Consider the following 20,916-nt stretch of genomic DNA (forward strand, 5'->3'; position numbering starts at 1 on the left):
TTCATTTTTCTCGGACTTCCGACCTGTCAGTGTTCTTCTTACACTGTCTTCAGCCCTCGCATCACGTGACCAGAAGTGCGGTCACAAGCTACTTTACCTACTTGGAGTCAAAACCATACCCGGAGTCAAAACAATACCTGGAGTCAATACCATACCTTGAGTCAATACCATACCTGGAGTCAAGACTTACCTGGAGTCAAGCCTTTCCTGGAGTTACTGTACAGCTGCCCTGCAAACGAGACCCAACACTTCTGAGAGGTGTTTTTTAAGCTTCTGCTTTTTTCCTCTCTGCTCGGCCTCTTTGGGATGGGGTCCCTTGCTTTCCTGTTCTATCAGGGAGACAGGGTGGATTCTAACCGCAAAAGGCCTTTCCTCTTCACAAAAAAGAAAACATCAAGGAGAAAGGGGCGACAACACAAGTCCTCATCAGAAGATTCAGGTGAGGAGGAGTGGGTTCAGGCTCAAGACAGTTCTGAATCGGAGAATTCCTGTGGTAATTCTGACGAACTTGACCGTTTGCAACGCCCAAATAAACCTAAAATGGCTACGGCTGAAGAAGTTCAGGAACTGCTCACTGCTGTTCATAATCTCACCCAAGAACTCCAGACCATGAAAGCTGAGAACGTCGTTCTTAAACAAGGGGTGGACAGCCAAGAAAGAGCACGCACAGAACTTCCCCCTATGTCTATGGCCTCTGGTAAATATGATGGCTCCCCGCACAAGTTTAGGGAATTCATGGAGGCATGTATCATACACTTCACCTTCAGACCCCAAACATATGGCTCTGATAATGCCCGCATAGGGTTCCTGATCTCTAATCTCACTGGAAACACCTTGGCTTGTGCAACGCCACTGGTTACCAGCCCTAGTCCACTGTTACAAGATTACAGTGGCTTTAAAGCTCAGTTCAAAGAAACCTTTGAGAGACAAGAAATTGTCTTGGTTGCCAGCGAACAGTTGCTTGATATCCTTCAGGGCAACGCTGATCTGCTATCTTATTTCAAAACGAGTCGCTGCAGACACCGGGTGGCAGGAGACGGCCCAGTATACCATATTCCGCCGGGGTCTCAGGGAAGATTTGAAGGATGAATTGGCACAAGTTCCCAGACCAGCAACCTTGTCAGAACTATGGTCAACCATATTGCAATTGGATTACTGTCTATCCGAGAGGCGCTCAGAACGACGAAAAGTCCGATCCCTTCCGACATCCTCAGAACCCTGCTTACCCGCTCCCTCCTCATTTCATCAAACCAAAGAAGAACCCATGCAGATCGGTACCACACGGGGGCCCCTTACTCCTGATGAACGGAAGAGAAGGAAGGACAACAATCTATGTTTATACTGTGGATTGAATCAACACCTACTAAGAGACTGTTCAGAAGTGCCTCCACGGTAGTCGGGAAACACCACTCCTCGGAACTAGTAGGGACAAGTTACTAAGGGGGATTGCCTGTTCCCTATGTCTCAATGTCGGTTACGTCCCTTACATCCACTGAGGGCAATCGTTTTATGGTTTTGGCCATTCAACTAAACCTTCGCCAAAAAACCTATGACGTCTTGGCATTATTGGATTGTGGAACAGCAGGGTGCTTTATGGATATCATGTGGGCCAATAAAACCGGTATTGAACGCCTAGAGAAGGATGAAGACCAAAAGGTGGAAGGGGTGGATGGCAAGCCCTTAAGCTCTGGTTTTACACCCACACTACACCTCCTATGACTATGAAGCTGTTACAACATACTGAAACAATCCAGTTTGACCTTATAATAGCTGCACATTTCCCGGTTATATTAGGTGTTTCTTGGCTACTCAAACACAACCCTACAATAAACTGGAAAACTAACAAAATGTCCTTCTCATCTGACTATTGCCTTAAGACATGCCAACCTGAGACAAACTACACCACCGTCCAAGCTATTTCTGATTCCTCTACAGCATCCAATACTTTGGGTATACATACCATTCCCATAGACCTGGAACAGTACAGTGATGTCTTCCAAAGAACCACAAGACTTACCTCCACACAGACCCGAGGACTGCACCATAGACCTGGTCCCAGAAGCCCTGGTGCCGTTTGGGTGCATGTTTTCGCTCTCTCTAAGGGAAAAGGACGTGCTCAGGAAATACCTGGACTCCAAAACTTACAAAATGGCCTGATCCAACCATCATGTTCCCCTGCTGGGGCATCTTTGTTCTTCTTTCCAAAGAAAGACACTACCGAGCTAAAACCATGCATCGATTACCGGGGTTTGAATAGAGTTACTATCAGAGACGGGTACCCGATGCCATTGATCAAGGATGTACTAGAAGCAGTTCAGGGAGCCAGTATATTCTCCAAAATCGACCTACGTAGAGCATACCATCTACTACGCATTTGGTCCGGGGACGAATGGAAGACCGCATTCAGGACCCCGTTCAGACACTTCGAGTACCGAGTGATGCCCTTTCGGCCTGGTTAATGCCCCATCCGTGTTTCAACAGTTTATGGACCGCACCTTCTCTGATCTATTGTATCATTGTACCATCATCTACCTGGATGATATCTTGGTGTTCTCAAAATCCCCCGAACTGCATACGCAGCACATACATCAAGTTATGCAAAGACTTAAAGAAGCTCACTTGAAAGCTAATCCAGACAAATGTGTATTCCAAGTATCCACGGTTCCATACCTTGGGTTTATCTTGTTGGCTGAAGGCATCCAAATGCACCCCCGCAAAGTCGAAGGCATCTTACATTGGCCAACCCCTGATTCAGTTAAAGAAGTCCAGAGATTCTTAGGACTGGCCAATTTCTACCGCAAGTTCATTTCAGATTTTTCTTATACGGTTCTACCAATCATCAACTTATTAAAAAAATCCTCTTCTCTTTTGCATGGTCCGACAAAGCAGATGCTGCATTCCAACAACTTAAAGAAGCCTTTTGCTCTGCCCCGGTGTTACATCAACCGGATCAAGGTCGACCATTTATTGTAGAAGCCAACGCATCAACTGCGGCTTTGGGAGCAGCGCTGTTACAAGAACACAAAGGTATTGAATATCCTGTGGCGTACATTTCCAAGACTTTGACTCTCAGTCAAAGCCACTACTCATTGATCGAAAAGGAGCTTCTGGCTATGAAGGTAGCATGCGAAGAGTGGCAACATCTCCTACAAGGAGCTGTATATCCTTTTGAGCTACGAACAGACCACAAAAACCTCAAGGTGATACAAAACATGGTGTGCATCAATTCACGGCAGGCCCGATGGGCCCATTCTTTCTCTCAGTATGAATTTGTTTTGACATATTTGCCCGGTACTAAGAACCTGCTAGCAGTCGCTCTTTCTAGAAGACTCTCTCTGGGAAACCAACAAGAGCATCAACCAAGTCTCATGTTCCCCCAGAAGAAGGTTATAGGTACTATAAACTCATTCCTGGAAGGGGTACGTAGAGCCTCTACTGATCTAACTAAACCTCCACCAGCTAAACCTTCGGAGGACCTCATTTTGCAGGAAGGTCTATATTTCTTCAAACAACGTTTATATCTACCAGACCCAAATTCCAGACAAAGGGCCTCATTACACGGACGGCGGTAAGGAAATAACGATACCTGTAAGGGATTACCGGTATCGTTAAATTCCCTTGTCGATCATGACCCGGCCAACCGCCATTAGCGGCACCGCTAAGAACGGTGCCACTAATAGCGGCTAGTCCGCGGGCGCATGACCCCTCATCCCGTAAACAGCGGCATGGCGCTATTAGCACCCATACACAAGCCATGCGGACGTGCTAATAGCGGCATGGAATAGCCCCCATAATCCCATACCAGCATGGCGTAAATACCGCCATCGCGAACCACCCGTTAATAGAAATGAGCAGTGTTCCCACCTGCCACAGGTGGACACAATCCGCACAGGTGGAGGCAATGGAGAGTGTGGCAGTACAAAAGGAGCACACCACACCCCTTCCCACACCCCTTCACACACCAAGATGGTACCAATACGAGCAGCATTACATGGGCTGGAGACCATGATTACATTGCAGCACCTACAACAACAGGCAGCACAGAGGAGACACAGGAGGAGGAGGCAGAGGAGGGTGAGACAGGCACAGCAAGCCCCACCAGGGCACCTAGTAATACCACAGAGGCAGCCACCAATCCCCAGGATCCGAGCCAGTCAATTTAACCTAACCCCTGAGCAGATACACACCCTGTACCGTCTGGACCGGGATACCATCACCAGCATCGCGGACATGATACATGACGACATTGTGAGCCTCATAGACATCCAAACTGCCATCCCCCCTCTACTGGAGGTGGTGACTGTGCTCCACTTCCTGGCCACAGGCACCTACCAGCATACAGTAGGGCAGATGCATGGCATCTCACAACCAGTATTCTCACGCACGCTGAACCAGGTGCTTGATGCCCTCCTGAAGCACGCACGTGTACACATATCCCTGCCACGGACTGCCCAGGAGATCCCAAACACCAAAGTCGGCTTCTATTCACTGGCAGGCATCCCAAGTTGCATCGGGGCCATCGACTGTACCCATGTGGAATTGTTGGTCCCACATCACAATGAAGTAGTCTACCAAAACAGAAAGCAATTCCACTCTATCAATGTCCAAATGGTATGTGACGCAAACAAGATAATCACACATTGTTGTGCCCGATATCCCGGATCAACCCATGATTCAATGGTCCTGCGGAACTCAACTATACCACGCTATATGGAGCGACAAGCCAGACAACGTTCGTGGCTACTTGGTGAGTAGCAGGGCAAGCACATGGCAGTGTGATTGGGGGGAGAGATACATACTCCAACTGGGTGTTGACTGTCGTCCGTAGAACAAATGGACATACATATGAAATCCAATGTTCATCAGGGAAGGCCACAATGTACTGGAAAATAACCCATATGCAATTTGAAGCTGCACAACATTGAGAACTATCCAAGATGCCAAATATGACACATCCATCCACATACACATTGCACATCATGCCACACCACATATTACACAAATCAGCATGGCGTCAACATAGTAATAGAAAATTAGCACTGCACAACATCAATACAGCAATGAACCCTTGAATGCATGCAAAGGGATCACCCCTAGCCATTGCACTGACCCACACCCCTAACCCACCACTGAAGTGATGCTTCACAGCATGGCAACATTGATGTCAGAATGACAGTACACTAGCAGTGTGATACCAAATTTGCCTGGACCCAGGGACACTTAAGACCTGTCCTCACCCAGGACATGTCAATGACTGTCCGAGGCATGCATGGGGCATGTCCACTTGCAGGGACGAGCTCACCTTTGCACATTGCAGTTACACAGATCGTCAGCATGCATGCTGGGATTCGTGGATGTCAATCACAATGCCAAGTTGATTATTGTGATATGTACAGGTTGCACTTGAAGTGAACAGTAACATGTCCCCATTCTTCCACCCATACAGGTGATGCCGGCTATCCCCTGAAGAGGTGGCTCCTTACCCCTGTACAGAACCCACAGAACAGGCACGAAGAGGACTACAATCGTGCACATACCCGTACCCACGTCGTGATTGAGCAGACATTTGGCCTTTTGAATACACGGTTCCGGTGCATAAGCAGGTTGGGTGGGGCTCTCCTGTACAGCCATGAGAAGGTGGCCAAGATCACCACGGCATGTGTCATGCTGCAAAATATGTGTATCAGACAGAATGTGCCACTGCCCCCTGACGTTGAAATGCAACCACCTGAGGAGGAGGATGATGGTGATGAGGACGGAGGGGGTGGGGATGCAGGTCATGCAAGAGGCGATGCCCAGGAGGGACGCGATGTGTGTCAGCATCTGATCAACCAAATATTCTGAGACACATGGTTCAACTCTGTAGGATGGATATGGGTATTAGTGCACTGGTGTTTGTGGTGAAGCGCACAATGGTCCCTGTCCCCAATAAAGTACACATACACAATGAAGAAGTCCAAGCCTGTGTTTTAACTATTCACCAATGTATTGAAGATATAATGAGATGAAAAAGTGCATGTCCCCAACTATGCCACCACCCTTTCCCCCACCCCTCCCCCCACAACACTCACAAAACACCCTTTCCCCCCTCCCTCCACAACACTCCCAAAACACCCTTTCCCCCATCCCCCCCAACATCCCCATGTGTGGCTTGCACAATGTTGGTGTCCTGCTGCACATGTGCCAGCTAGACCCTGCTGTCCCTAATTTCCATTCCCACCGCCACCATTAGGAGGTTGGGAGGGTGTGCGCCTTATGGTGTGTAAGGAGCGGCGGCGGGGGCTTGTCTGCCTCGAACTTGCAGTGGATGAGGTGCCTGTTTGTCCCTGTGGTGGTGGTGGGTACTGGCGGTCCATTGCGTCTGCTATGCGCATGAGGACCTGCCTCAGTTGGGCCATCTCCTCGCACAGCCTGTTGGTACAGGCTTCCATCGCCTCCCCCGTGTGCCAAGCATTCTCCGTGACCTTCCCCCTCAGACGGGCAGCCTCATCCACATGCTGGCCAACCAGCACTGTAATGTCCTCCTGGCGCTGCCTGATGGTGGCCAGGTCATGGCCACTGTGGGCAGCTCCTGGTGTGGCTGCTGCACCTTCCTCTATGTCTCCACCATCAGGTGAGGCCACTGGTGGGCTCCAGCACCCTGCCGTGGTCTCCTCGCCAGACTGGCCATGGATACTGGATCTTGGTGTTGGCCGTGGGCTTGCTTCTGGGCTTCCTGGGTGGCTGGGGGTGTGCATTTGCATGGGGAACTCACTGGGGTCCTCCACGTCACACAGCGGTGCTGTGGCTGCTGCCTCACCAGTTGAACTGGTGGCAGCGGAGGGTGGGTCCTCCGTGGCTGTGACCTGTGTTGGTGGGATCACAGCAGTGGGTGTGGCAATTGTTGCAGCCATAGATTGAGGTATTGATGCAGTGGCACTCTTGTTATGTTTGCCCCTCTGCAGGTGCTCACTCCTCCCCGTGCCCCTTGATGTGGTTGGGGTGACCCCTGTCTCCTGTGCCCTGGGTTTTTTCTTGGCAGGAGGAGCCTGAGTCGCTGTGGCCGGTTCTTCGCTGTCGGTCTGTGAGCCTGTGGGGGACAAAGAGGGGGATGGCATTGGTGATGGTTCAACGTGCTTCGTGCAGATTCAGTTCATCATGCTGTTCTGTGCATTGGGACTTCATTAGTGGGCATTCAGGTCATGGGGCTGTTGAGTGGGTCATCCATGCATGGGTCTGTGTGGCACTTGTCTGTGGTGGTGCGTGCATGTGTGTGTGTGTTGGGGTGTCACACTCACATGGGCAGGGTTAGGTGCATGTATGTTTGTGGCCGTATCCATGAGGTGATTCTGGGCTCACATTTGGGGGGTGCCTCACCATTCACAGTGCATTGTTTCATGTGTACACTCACCTCCATCTGATGTGGTGGCTGCACCACACTCCATCTCCCTGACTCCCTCGATGGATTCTACGCCAATCGTGCTGGCACAGGTCTCCTCCCACTCCTTGAGTTTCATGGGAGAATCAGCCCCACCTCCTGTGCCCATGGCCAGTTTACGGTTCGCAGACAGTATGCTGCGGACCCGGAGGCGGAGATCGTCCCACTGCTTCCTGCCCTCCCTGACGGTGCGGGTGGTGGTGCCACTGACTTTCAGGGCAACCTCTGCCCAGATGGCCTTTTTCTTAATCACGGTCTCCCGCCGCATGTCATTGGCAAAGACGACATCAGAGTTTGCTGCAAGGGTCTCTCCCTTTCTTGACTGTCTTTGGCATTGTGAGGGTATCCTTGAGGCTTTGTGATGGCACTGAAACAGGTCCTGGGGGCAGAGGATGGCAATGGATTGTGTTTTTAAAGATGGCCGCTGTGCTCTTTCCCGTTCCTGAGCGATGACGCTATTTCCGGTTCCACTATTTAACGGCGACCGCTAATAGTGGTGACCGCTATTTGCGTGTTGCAGGAGGTCAGAAGTGCTATCAGCGCTTTCGTCGGTGCCGCTAAGGTTTTTTTTGGGGTCTTTAGTGACATGGCGGTAGGGTAATTACCGACATGGCGCTATACGCGTGTCTGCGTACTCGTAATGGTATGCAAATAGCTGGCTCTTGACAAGGCGGACACGTTAATAGCGCCCTGCCGGTAAAGGCCGTTTTTTACTGCGCACCGTGTAATGAGGCCCAAAGTGTCTTAAAGTGGTGTCATGATGATCCGGTCCGGTTGCAGGGCATAGAGGAGTAAGAAAGACTCTTGACCTACTCAGACGTCAGTTTTGATGGCCTGGAATGGATAAGAAGGTCAACAACTATGTTTTGTCCTGTCCGATCTGCTGTAGGTCGGAATACAGCACTCAGAAACCTGTAGGGTTTCTTCAACAGGAAATTCCACCTAGAAGACCTTAGAGGGTGATTACAACCGACTTTATCATCGATCTACTTCCTTCGGAGGGTTGCTCATGTATAATTGTTACAGTGGATAGCTTTACCAACATGGCACATTTCTATCCAATGACTGGTCTTCCTACAGCAGCTGAAATGGCTTCCGTCTTCGCCAAGGATATCTTCCGATTGCATGGAATACCAGACAAGATCATCTCGGACAGGGGGACCCAGTATACCTCACGCTTCTGGAAGAAACTCTGGGAAAGATTGGGTATTGAAAGAGCTATGTCTTTGGGATTTCACCCACAGCCTAATGGCAAAACGCAATGGATCGACAACTCACTCGAGCAATATCTTTGTTGTTTTGTCAACTATCAGCAGGACAGCTAGGTGGCATTTTTGCCCATGGTAGAATTGCATAAATAACTCTACTCATAGTGCCACCAAGCTTAGCCCTGTTTTTTGTACATATGACTTTCATCCCCATTTCTTACCATCTGTTCCTTTTCCTCCACCTGATACTCCATCTGTCGATGTCTTGCTTACCAACATTTCCGAACCTCATAAGATAGCCTTTGAATGTCTACAAGCCAGCAAACATCGTTATAGCTCTTACTGTAATCTCTGGCGACTACCTTCCCCCCAATGGCAGAAGGGGACCAAAGTCTGGCTGTCCACGAAGTATCTGCCCCGAAGGTTGCATCCCTCCAAACTCACCCCACGCTATTTGGGTCCGTATACCATCCTAGACAAGATCAATCCAGTGGCCTTCCGGCTCCAGTTGCCCAACTATATGAAGCACGTTCACCCAGTATTCATACATCTCTATTAAAGGTATAACGGGAAGACTTATACCAACACAACTTACCGAGATGTCATGGACCTACCTCCTGAGGAGTATGAGGTTGCTGCCATCTGGGATTCCCGATATATGATAGGTAGACTGGAGTATCTGGTTCATTGGAAGGGGTACTCCCGATCAGATGATTCATGCCTTGTGCAAAGATTTCATCATTTCACCCTGGTAAGCCGGGTGGTGTGTCCCTCAGGAGGGAGCATACTTTCATGTTGTTTGCAAGAAGAATTCCCTGGTGACTAGGGAGCCGATGGCAGCTTCACCGCCATTAGAATGTTCCACTTCGGTTGGTTACTTCCTGTTGTGTCATTCTAGTCTTTCCTCCTACCTGTTCCCTTGCTTCCGTACTTAACAAGACCTATATTTTTGGTTCGGCACGTTGCAACTTTTTGCGTAACGCTCCGTAAACCGCTCAGAGTTTCCTTACTGGCTTCGCAAAGTTTCCGCCTTTTTTACCGGTCCCAGCCCGGTGCATGTTGCTTCCCCCACTTCTATTTTTGCCTCTACAGCCTTTGGCTTGTATCTTTTCTCCCTTTCAACCCCTAGTTCTCCTCTCGTATTCTTTCACCTTGTTCATTCACTCCTACAAGCCTTTCCTCTTTTCTGTTCGCTTTTCATTACTCCGATCGATTCTCGTTTTTTTCCGTCTCTTACCTTTTTTTTTCTTTCTTTGTTTCCTTTTGTTTCCGTCTCCGGTGGCTGCTTCCAGTTGTCCTCCTTACTTTCTGGTTTTCATTTTTCTCGGACTTCCGACCTGTCAGTGTTCTTCTTACACTGTCTTCAGCCCTCGCATCACGTGACCAGAAGTGCGGTCACAAGCTACTTTATCTACCTGGAGTCAAAAGCATACCTGGAGTCAAAACCATACATGGAGTCAACACTTACCTGGAGTCAAGCCTTACCTGGAGTTACTGTACAGCTGCCCTGCAAACGAGACCCAACACTTCTAAGAGGTTTTTTAAGCTTCCGCTTTTTTTTCCTCTCAGCTCAGCCTCTTCGGGAAGGGGTCCCTTGCTTTCCTGTTCTATCAGGGAGACAGGGTGGCTTCTAACCGCAGAAGGCCTTTACTCTTCCCAAAAAAGAAAACATCAAGGAGAAAGGGGAGACAACACGAGTCCTCATCAGAAGATTCAGGTGAGGAGGAGTGGGTTCAGGGTCAAGACAGTTCTGAATCTGAGAATTCCTGTGGTAATTCTGACAAACTTGACAAGTATACACTTAATTTAACTTTCTGACATCAGACACAGTAATGCAGATATTAATGAAAACCAGATAACCTTTGGGAATACTTTTAAATGGGACAACTGTTATGCATTCCCCCTGCAACACTCCCTCAAACCCCTGTTAACCAAGCTTTGTGTGGTTGGAGAGGAGTAGCAAGGTGTCAGGTAACTAGGCAAACATCGGATTGAAAGTCTGACCTACCATCCCTGAATGGGAGGCCATAATCAGATTGTACCCTTGAAAAATTGGCAAAATGGCACTGTGCGGTTGAATCAATAAGACAAGAATTGGTGTGGCTGTACTAAAGAAGAAAGAAAACCTACAAGCTACAAGGCAAGGTTCTAAATAACAGTCATACAGGTTAGAAATTTGACTTTGGGAAGGAATAACTGCAGCAAGAATCACACGTGTCAAAATTGCAATTTCTTATTTTTCACGGGTTTAACATAGGCAAACAACTTCAGAAATTAGCTAAACAGACAGAATCGAAAATCGGTTCTACTGATGTGTTAGAAAGGCATATAACAGGTATGAAACTAAAGTGAAAGGGTGACTCTTTATGGTTGACAGTGTGCGATTATTAAAATTAAAGGAAAAATCTGATTTTAAAAAGGGAAACACTTTCACGGGCAAACTCGGTTTTGTTAGCAGAATGATTTGTTTCAACTGCTACTATATTTTAGGGGCTAGATATTTAAAGAAAGACATAGTACGCGAGGATGTTAATTTGCAAGGTTGACCTATTCACGTTGCGTTCATCTCTAGGAGAAATGAATTAATTTATTCAAAATAGTACTAAGGACTTTCACAACGGACTGAAATGATTTGGAAAGAATTTCGCTAACACATGGAAACTAACACAGATTTTTCTAAGGACAGGATACACAGAGGATTCTGACAATTTAAGAAGTTACTAGGGTACTTATAGGTTTGATTATATGATTGGACAGGATGCAAGGTAACAGAATGGTGTATGCAGCTTTTTGATATTGGGAAAGGATGATACTTACAAAAAGCATTGACTTGGGTAGTTCGGACAACTAACCGGGTCTCTGGACAGCGGGACATGGGTCTGGTCATTGTGCAGCTGCAAGGTTCTCCTTGAAGGGAACAGTGGGGCAACCGGGGTCTGGTCACAGTGGACAGCAGGGTGCATCAGCTGGGCAAAGACAGGTCTGGTCACTGCATTCTCCCTAAGGAGTCCTCAGCCTTTCCTCCTTTCTCCCAGAATTATTGGGATTTTTGTAATGTTTAATTCTGGATAAATGGTTCTGTCTGGATAGGAGGTTCTGCTTTAATCTGCTATCTCTGGCCTGGCTCTAGAGTCTGGCATTTTGCAGGGTGAATGTGGAATGTCTGGATCTCTGGATGTTGGAGGTTGGATTTTTGAATGTCTGTCTCCCCCTATGCCTCCTCCTTTTATAAACAGGATGACATCAGATGATTTTTATTATGTGGGCAAAAATAACCTGGACCTACCTCCAAGATTGGATAGGTCAGGTATTGGATGTCACCGCCTCCGTGTAAGTAGATTGGACCCAGGAAAGTGACATCAGTTTTAGTGTGGGTGTTTTTCTGATGTGCTTTGTTATACCACAGTTACTTTTGCCTAAATCAGTTATGAAACAAAACCCTCATATTTACAATTGTTAGCCTCCTGCAAATCAGATGGGCAGACCCCATATTTTACCCGGAATATGCCATTCCAAACCCCAAGTTTGTATGATGCTGTTTTGGCCTTCTGGCAATCTTTTGCAATTTCTATGGAAAGCATGTCTCCTAAAATTCCAAAAATTGATACACAGCAACCTATCAATGTCAGGCATATTTCCATCAATTTTTACATCTGTGTCATGTATGCTTTCCTCCGTAATTCCTCTTTAATGCCGTTCACGTCCCCCACATACTAGGATAACCCACATAGTCTCTTCTTACTGATACAAAAATTAGTTTAAAACCCGTCATAATTTCACATTACTGTTTATTCAGGTTACTGAAATTAATGTCTTAATATAAAAAGTATTTTAAATCAAGTGGGCTGGCTTTGTTCCCAAAAGTGGGCAGTCTTTCCAACCCCCCAGCAAAATGTCTTTCCTTGGTCAGCTGAACAACAGGGTTACCATGACACTCTTCATCTCAGGCAGTGGAAGCTGAGGAGAGGTGTCAACGGAATTCACATTTCCTTGTGACAAGGCCAGTTCCCCTCTATTCATTGTCCTTGGCTGCAGAAATGCCGGTCAGTCTGACGAGGTCGCAAATTCCCACACCTTGGTCCTTTCACATATTTAAAGGGACTTCCTTTCCGAAGGGGGCTGGGTACCTTCAAAGTGCCTACATTGCCAAACTGGTCTAATGGGGATGCCTAAGCTTCAGCCAGGCTGTTGAAGTTCTTTGTGTGGAGAAAAGTAAAATAGACAGAGTAAAATACACCTATATTCTTTGCAGCTTTTCTTCCCCAAATGTACAGTTGTGTTTCTGCTGGATCACATTCAGGGAGGCGATGAATTATACTTAAAAGTTTTTCCCAAAGTGTTATTTGAAACAATGTTTTTTAACACACATGAACACTTATTGGGATCCACCTTTTCAGTGTGGAGGCTGATCCTTATTCTGGTACCATTTAATGGGTGACCTCAAAGGTCAATTTTCACAGGAGATTCCTCATAGCATATGGGGACTTCTGTCCTTAGGCGTGGGGTGTATGGGACGGCCGCCCATTTCGGAGTTAGTTGTGTTGTTTCAAAAGAACTTGGGGCCACATTTCAGAGAGGAACTGTTTTTTCTTTTATTGACCTTCATAGGAAGTGTGTGGTCCCCGAGTTATAGATCACTCGATGGTTATTCGAAAATCAAATGAAATGTTCATAGAAGAAATTTTAAAAACAAGGAACTTCATCCATAGTACAAAGTTGTATGGTCTAGTTCACGGGGTATCCCCGGTTGTTTTCTGGGATATCCTTGGTTAAAAAGTGGTTGACTAGTTTCGATGAAGGCTAGTTATCATCTTCTTCAGGACCATCCCATCTACCTTATATAGGTTCTGGCGTGCAGGCTGTCAGCCGGATCTTTTGATGTATGCGGCTGTGGACATGCGTATCTGAAGTCCTGGGGCTCTGCCTCGAGTTAAACAACTCGGATCACATGTGTTCCATCTGAATAAATTCAAACACAGTTAAAAGGTCTGCCGCTGTCCATATAGCTATAGTAGAATAAGTGCTTCTTTGCCATGTGTAGAAATGAAACTCCTCAGCCGCATACATCAAAAGATCCAGCTGACAGGCTGCATGCCAGAACCTATATAAGGTAGATGGGATGATGGTGTCTGCGACCCTCCCCAACCCTTGATCTCATTGAGACAAATCTAAAATCACGGTCCTGAAGAAGATGATAACTAGCCTTCATCGAAACTGGTCGACCACTTTTTAACCAAGGATATCCCAGAAACCAACCAGGGATACCCCGTGAACTAGACCATACAACTTTGTACTATGGATGAAGTTCCTTGTTTTTACAATTTCTTCTATGAACATTTCATTTGATTTTCGAGTAACCATCGAGTGATCTATAACTCGGGGACCACACACTTCCTATGAAGCTCAATAAAAGAAAAAACAGTTCCTCTCTGAAATGTGGCCCCAAGTTCTTTTGAAACAACACAACTAACTCCGAAATGGGCGGCAGTTCCATACACCCCACGACTAAGGACAGAAGTCCCCATATGCTATGAGGAATCTCCTGTGAAAATTGTCCTTTGAGGTTACCCATTAAATGGTACCAGAATAAGGATCAGCCTCCACAGTTGTGTTTCTGGCCATTTTACAGTATTCTTTCCCATTTAGCTGTCATGTCATTTCATTTCTTTGTAAAGCAAAGTAACGCAGGTTCATTTCATTTTTTTATCCATTTAACAAAAATGCAGTTTTCGTCGCATTTTGCTGTCTGAAAGCTTTCAGAGCTCTGGTCAATTTCTATACACAGGGATATGTTCAAGAAATGGGTTCTTTGAAAATGACCCCAAACAAAGGGAGAGAGAGAGCTTCTTTTGAAGAGCTTTACCTGTGTTAAATTATGGCAAGAGTAAATTAAATTCTGGCTGTATGGCCTGAAATGAATTTCTCTGCTCTTCACAGATTTTACTTGACAAACAATGGGCCTCATTATAAGTTTGCCGGTCTGGGAACTACAGTACCGGTAAGCTTGCGGGTACCATAGTTCCCATACCAGCAAACTACGAGTTGGTCGGACCTGGCGGGCAGAGCGGCACCCGTGAGCACTGCACGTCAGATGCACCGGCACCGTTATAAATGGTGCCGGTGCATCTGACCTCCCCATTCCGATTGAGCCCTACGGGGCTCAAATGGGAATGGGGATTAAAGGATTCCGGCCCCTGGCAATGGGGACATACAGGGTCTGCCAAGGTCGGAATGGCCCTGATCGTCCCCATTGCCAGGGGCCGGAAAAAATTTAATTCCGGTGGCAACTGTGCCTGTGTCACAGGCACGGCTACCGCCAGGGTTGTAATGAGGCCCAATGCCTTTCAGGAAGGCATTGGCCAGACACAGCACAGTCATGATTTCTGTAACTGCTAAAATGCAGTTTTGATGCAAAGGAATATGTGCTCAGCAGCCATCGCGCAGCCATTATTTCTGTAACTGCTAAAATGCAGTTTTGTGATGCAGGGATTTCTGTTGGGCTGGTTAATGTACCCCACAGAATCCACCCTGCTTTCCCAGGGCTTCTTGTTGAGGTAGAGTAGGGCAAAGTGGGGTTGATCTAGTGGAGTTCTTCTTTCATCTGGGAGCGGGACGCCAAGATCTCCTTCTGTCTTTAGTTGGAGAGTGTGGAGCGACACCCCCTTTCCTTCCTTCCCTTTCCAGGTCCCCGGGGAGGTCCTCATCGGTCTAGGAGGGAATGGAATTAGTACTCTAGTAGGAGATAGATAAAAACAGGTTTTAGAATCTTTCACTGACTGTCTTCCCGGAAGGTTGACATCAGTGGAACAAGACATACATATATAATTATCAGGGGTCTTTGAACATTATCAGAAAACAAATTACTCAACAAGACAAAGACATGATTGAACTTTAACAACATGGTTTTGTTACACATTTTTGCAATAACAATGAAGAAAAGTACTCCCTGATAGATAAATATACCTAGGGACCTACCTATTCCCTTCTGCTTTTTCTTTCTTCTCATTCTCCAGATGTCTCCTCTATTTGACTTTCCTTTGGCTCCTCAATCAACTGCAAAGTGTGTCTGGGGTGACAACTCTTTAACTGATTAATGTGGACCCATTTCCCTTCTGACAGCTCTCCTTTGGGGATGCAGATTCTGTAGGCAACAGGTGAAATTTTGTCTACAATTTCAAAGGGACCGCACCTGGAGGGGAGAAATTTCCACTTCTTAGTCTGGTTCCTCTGAAAATTGTACAAGCAGACCCTGTCTCCTACTTGGTATATCTTTTTGGTTGTTTTAAATCATATTGAGTTTTCATCCCCTCTGCCGATTTCTCCAGATTCCGGTGAACGTACGCAAAAGCATGCTGAAGGTGTTTTCTTAGATTCTCAACATATTCATGTGTTGTGGAGGCATTTATCAGTGTCTGCTCTTGTGTTCTATAGAGCAGATGCTGAGATAGCACCATTTTTTGTCCAGTCATCAGCTCAAATGGAGACATTTTGGTCACAGAAGATGGTGTAGATCTGATGGCCATCAGGACAAGCGGTAATCGGATGTCTCAACTTTACCCAGAATCTGCCACAAACTTTTTAGAATGCTCACAATTTTTTTTATTGTACCTCTCAACTCCCCCACTAGAGGTTAAGTGGTGTGCAATATGAAGTTTCCTTTTTACCCCAAGTATCTCCCACATCTTGGTCATCACTTTGCTGGTGAAGTGACTTCCTTGGTCTGACTCAATCCTTTGGGGAAGGCCAAAATACGAGAAGATGTGGTTGATCATAAGGGCAGCTGCTGTTTCTGCCTTGCAATTTGGGTCCAGGAGACATTCCACCCATTTGGTAAACAACCATGTTACTGTTCCCCTAGAGGAACAAATCACGGGCCTGATTAAATCTACTTGTAAATCTGACCAAGGCAGTGTCATCCCCCTCTTCTGGAGGGGAGCTCGGTGTGAGTGAACTTGGTTGAAATTGTGCACACACAAAACACCCCTTCAAATATTGGTTGAGGTCCCGCCCCATGTCTGGCCAGTATGCAAACTCCCACAAGATTTCTAGAATAGTATGAAACCCCCGATGACCGGCTGTGGCCCCGTCATGGGCGTGATTTAGCATCAGGCTTCGGAATGAGGTAGGTACCACCCACTGGTCACATCCAGAGATAGATCTCCTTACCAACAAACCGTCTAGGATTCTGAACATTTTGGGACACTTCATCAACACCCTGTGGTCCTCTTTCCCAATGTAATCGATTTCCATCAGAAGAAAGTTCACAGGGTCCTGAATGTGTTGGTAAAATTTCCCAATAATCGAATCCCCTTTTTGTGTCGTGATTAAATCAGCATCTGGGGTCTCCTTACTCCACTGGGCAGTTGAGAGTTCATTGTGAGCATAAGTCTAGGACCGGGTAACAGCAGTCACCTGGATTTCTCCCAACAGGGACTCGATCTCAAGGAGATCCCCCTGGATGGCTCCAGTTTTGGCCAACTTAACAGCCAGGTCGTTTCCAGTTTTGTCTGGCCCCTCTATTCTGGAATGATCCTTAATCTTTTTCCAATAGATGGTCATCCCATTAGAGGTGACCAGATCATCAATATTTTGTATGAATTGCCATGGTTAAGTGGTTTGTTATTAGCACACAGCATGCCTCTGGTTCTCCAACTGATTAGGTGCTCCACAAACCTGTTCCGGACATAATCTGAATCAGCGATTATGACAAGTTCGTGGAGTCGGTGTTGCACGGCAGTGAGGATGGCCTGATGAACTTTCATCAACTCTGCCACCTGACTGCTGCGGGGACCGATTATGTACCCAGCGGCGGGTTCTGGGGCATCATCCACCCAGGCATTACCAACGCTGGCCACCAGTTTTCCCTGTTGTTGTCAACATGGTAGGAGCATCCATCCACATAAACTGTGGGCATCCTCTTGCACTTGTCTTCTTCATAGACCTTGTGCAAGGAATTCCCGTATGCCTCCATGTTGCCTTTGGTTTTGAGACTTTCATCTTTGAGACCGTTTTCTCTTGCACATCATGCAAGTCAGTAAGACCTTGTGTGAGGTGACTCTTCTTGTTTTGGCCATTTCTGACCTCCACAGGAAAGCCTTGCATGGACAGAATCCAGGAGGTAATTCTAGAATTACTTACATTTCCTGCCCAGATTCTGTCACTATGGAGGTATTGCAAAGGCTGGTGTGGAGTCTCCACTATGATGTGCTCACCCTGGATGAACGGGCAGTAATTTTTCAATGCCCACACCTGGATGGCTCCAGTTTTGGCCAACTGATCAGCCAGGTCGTTTCCAGTTTTGTCTGGCCTCTCTATTCTGGAATGACCCTTAAGCTTTTTCCAATAGATGGTCATCCCATTAGAGGTGACCAAATCATCAACATTTTGTATGAGCTTGCCATGGTTAAGTGGTTTGTTATTAGCACACAGCATGCCTCTGGTTCTCCAATTGATCAGGTGCTCCACAAACCCATTCCGGACATAATCTGAATTGGCGATTATGACCAGTTTGTGGAATCGGTGTTGCACGGCAGTGAGGATGGCCTGATGAACTTCCATCAACTCTGCCACCTACTGCTGCGGGGACCGATTATGTACCCAGCGGAGGGTTCTGGGGCATCATCCACCCAGGCATTCCCAACACTGGCCACCAGTTTTCCCCATTGTTGTCAACATGGTAGAAGCACCCATCCACATAAACTGTGGGCATCCCCTTGCACTTGTCTTCTTCATAGACTTTGTGCAAGGAATTCCAGTATGCATCCATGTTGCCTTGGGTTTTGAGACTTTCATCCTCGAGACAGTTTTCTCTTGCACATCATGCAAGTCAGTTAGACCTTGAGCGAGGTGACTCTTCTTGCTTTGGCCATATCTGACCTCCACAGGAAAGCCTTGCATGGACAGAATCCAGGAGGTAATTGGAGAATTACTGACATTTCCTTCCCGGATTCTGTCACTTTAGAGGTATTGCAAAGGCTGGTGTGGAGTCTCCACTATGATGTCCTCACCCTGGATGAACGGGCAGTCGTTTTTCAATGCCCACACCTTTTCCAGGAGTGCCTTCTCACAATCGTTGAATTTCTCCTCCACAGAGGATAAAGTCTTACTTTACCCGTCTCCAAGAAGAACTCCTTGTTTTTGACAGGGTAAGCTAGCCAAGGCGCTAGTGAGAGACTTCTTTTGAGTTGTTTTACTGCCTCGGCTTGTTCTGGACCCCACTGGCACTTGATCCCCTTTCAACAGATGCACCAGGGGTCTTGTGACCTCTGCGTAATCCTCAATGAACATCCTACTGTAGTTAGTCAGTCCAAGAAGGCTCCTTAGCTCACGCAGATTTGTGGGGTCTTTCAGTTTTAGTTGTGCTTCCACTTTCTTTGACTGGGGACAGAGACCCTCAGGTGTTATTTCATGTCCCAAGATGTTGACATGGGTCCTACACCACTGTGCCTTCTGGAAGGATGGTTTTGCTCCAGCAACCCTCAACTGGGTCAGAACATAGCGGATTTCCGCTATGTGTTCCTCCACAGTTGAGCTTTTAATCAAGATATCATCTACATAGGCCAGGTTTCCCCTTTCACCCAAGTCGGGCCTGGCCTTGTGTAGGAAGATGTTGAATTTGTTGCTGAGATTATGTATCCGTAGGGAGTCCAGGTCATTGTGTACTGCTGCCCCGCAAAGGTAAAAGCCAGCTTGTACTGGTCCTCCCTACTGACGGCATGGTCCAGCATGCATTCATCAGGTCAATGGTGGTGTACACCTTTGACCCTTGGATCTGGGCCAGCACTTGGTCAATGTAGGGAAGAGGCCATCTGGACATGTAGATCCGTTTGTTCACCTCCCTAAGGTCTGCGCAGAGTCTCCATTGGCCATTTGGTTTTAAAATCCCCAGCACCAGATTATTAAAGGTTTTGTGGACTGGACGAATTATCCCACGGGACTCTAGGTTTTTGATCATTTCTGTCAGGGACTCCATCGACGCGAGAGGCAAGCGATATTGCTTCACAAATACAGGAGTCATCCCAGGGTATGTGGGAATTGAGGTGGTATGTATCTCGGTGCAACCACAGTCATACGATTCCACAGCAAAGATATCTTGAAAATCTAAGAACACCTGTTTCAACTTTTGCTTCTGTTCCTCAGTCTCACAGCCATCAGCGAGGTTAACCCGCTCTTCAACCATCTGCCTGAAGCCTGGAAAGACTTCGGGTTTTGCGTTCTCAGCTACCTCTTCCAGCTGTGTGGAGAGGTCTCTGGTTAAGGTGTTGACCTGGACAGAGGGTTTCAGGTAGGAGAGGCAGTCATTGTGGACCTGGAAGATCACCTCATGCTTCATGATGTCACAGGTCACATCTTCCCCCCGTAAGGGCAGGGAGAGTACACCAGGAAATTCCCCCCTTGTTGGGTGAAGATCCTTTCTGGCGGTATGTCATTGTCATAGCAGTCATTGGGGATTGGTCCTATCAGTCCATTTCCTAAATCCATGGAAAAATGCTGCTCATCAAATGCCATTCCAATAATGGTGCCTGCACCCAGAGTGATACTCCTAAGGTCGCTGTTATCCACCACCATTGGCATGGTGTTGTGTTCTACATTGACTAATGATGTTGGGTTTAACCCCAACCCCTGCTGTTGGAGATGGGCATTGAGGTGTACATATGCGTCTGGATGTTGTAGTTTCTGTCCTCTTTTAATTTTTAAGTCAAGTTGGAATTTTCGGGTCCGTCCTGGGATGGGGACCTCCTCTCCAATTTGAACTTCAACCACATACGGCAGCAATTGAGCTGACCGACATGCCTTTTCAGAATCATCAAAGCCCAAGGGATTGCCCGCCAGTCGGGACCAGGCCTTGTAATGTATTAGGTCAAAATTAATTGCAAACCGATTGAAAATGGCAATGCCTAAATAGAACGCAGCAGGGACATCTCGCAGCACCCAACAATTATGCACTATGCTTTTATCACCTATGGACATTTTTAGCATACACAGGAGATGTTTGGAATTTGGAGTTTCCAGGCATATTTCCCACTTATCAATCAATTTAAATGTGGGAATGTTTGGATCTTTTGGGAGTTTCCTGAACAGGGATTCGCTGATTAAGCTCTTTCCGTTGTTCATGCAAACTCTGGCGAGAACAGGCTCCTTCTCCTCATTTAACCGAATAGGGAAGAACAGCTGTTCTCTAATTTTCTGAATGTCAGCTAAACTTTGAGCTGGTTTTTCATCACTTTTGACTTTAGAATTTGGATTTTCAGTTTGGGAATTGTTATAAAATTTCAAGGTATTTCCTTCCAA

Source organism: Ambystoma mexicanum, chromosome 13 (genome assembly GCF_040938575.1).
Source record: "Ambystoma mexicanum isolate Mex_15411 chromosome 13, UKY_AmexF1_1, whole genome shotgun sequence".
NCBI lineage: Eukaryota > Metazoa > Chordata > Amphibia > Caudata > Ambystomatidae > Ambystoma > Ambystoma mexicanum.